The sequence below is a fragment of the Octopus bimaculoides genome, chromosome 3 (genome assembly GCF_001194135.2).
Source record: "Octopus bimaculoides isolate UCB-OBI-ISO-001 chromosome 3, ASM119413v2, whole genome shotgun sequence".
NCBI classification, from domain to species: Eukaryota; Metazoa; Mollusca; class Cephalopoda; order Octopoda; family Octopodidae; genus Octopus; species Octopus bimaculoides.
In genome coordinates, this window is record NC_068983.1 from 78243315 (window position 1) to 78245240 (window position 1926).

Below are 1926 nucleotides of genomic sequence, written 5' to 3' on the forward strand. Positions count from 1 at the left end.
CCCATCGCGATACCACATTTTTGGCGAAAGTATGTGTCTGCAAACAGGAAGTAATTGTTGGTCAGAATGAACTTAAGTGATTCTATGATGAAAGTTGTGTTGATGCGATTAGGAAATGTTTCTGGGTGTTTGTGCAGCCAGAATTTAATTGCCTCAATATTATTCATACGAAACGTAATACTAATCTTATCGAAAATTATAAACGTGACATTATTAACTTTACATTTATTAGAATATAAAATAACAGAAATATTAAATACAAATCTAATCTTAACGAATCTTTCCTTTAAAATACAATTTTAACGAAATTTTAGGTTAAACTAAAATTAAAAACGTAATATAAATAATTTTAATTTTAATATAAACTAACCAAAATTAATTTATATAAAAAATAATTATATCATCAATAAATAAAAGAAAAACATTTAACGAAATTATTGAAAAGAAATACAAACTTATCTAATCGAATCTTTAGTTGAAATGAAATTTTAAATGTTATACTATTAACTTAACCTTAATTAGAATATTAACTAATAATCAAAGAAATTATATAAAAAATACTTATTTATCCAATAAATCAAAAAGAAATATTAAGCAATATAATTGGAAATAAATGCAACACTAATCTAATCGAAGTTTAAGTATAAACTAAAATGTTAAACTGTATACTATCAACTTAGTGTTAAATAGGGTATCGACTAACATTAAATATCAAGTGAATTAATATAAAAATACATATTTTAGCAATCAATGATAGAAAATCATTTAACAATATTATTGAAAATAAAAGCAATACTTATCTCAACGATGCTATAGTTTAGACTAAAATTTTAAACGTTATATTAATAACTATAGTAAATGTTAACGGTTTCTTAATTGGGGGAGGGTGATTACTTTTTGCATGAATGTATTTAATATTTTCATTAATCTTATGGTAAAGTTGAGTATTACCTGTAGATAAGTTAAAATTAGCATCTAAATAATTTATATTATAGTTCTCATTATATATAGTAATCTTTAATCCATTTCTTTAAAAAAAAACTATATATACTCTTATTATATAATTCTAGTGTTCTATTGCTACAATTCTTAGTTAGTAATAAGAGGTCATCCCTATATAAACCACCCTCCAATGTTAAGTTTTCAAGTTGAAGTTCTGATAATAAATATATTCCCACTAAATCAGTTACCTGTGCTGAATCGGGTGCCCCCATTGATATATCAAAATAGTCCCTAGTATCTTTCCTAGCCCAAAACTTATTATTATATTTAATCAAATGATATATACATTCATTTTATTATTATTATTGTTGTATTTTGACCTGAACATTAGCTATATTATTGAATAGAATTGATTTTCGATCGATTTAATCGATTTGATTATATTTTATTTTCTATTTGAAAATTTGGTTATGAAACACGTGCAGGAAGTTTCGAAGTCATTTAGAGGCTGTGGTTAAAGCCAATGATGATTTTATTGAATAAATTTTCTCTTTAGTATTTCAAGATATTTTTATGCAATTTTGGTAAATATATCTGTTAAAATGAGATGTCAGTGTTATTTTCATTGTTGCATAATTTAGACAATATATTCACCACACCGTATATATATATACTAGCAGAGCCACCCGGCGTTGCCCGGGAATGAAATTGTTGCTTATTGGTACTTGGAAACTTTTACGATAATTAAAATGGGGCTTAAATGAAAAAAATTCACACAGCAAATATACCACGTTATTGTTTCACTGTTATATACACAGATATACATTGATGCATGTCAGTCGAAAAGTGAAAGTGTAATAGTAATACTTACTTTAACACTCAATGGTTTTACACTTTTGTATATGTCATGTACATACTATTCATGTAAGTGCTTCTTCATATACTATGTTTTCTGTCTTGCCATGTTTATCACTGAGAATGTAG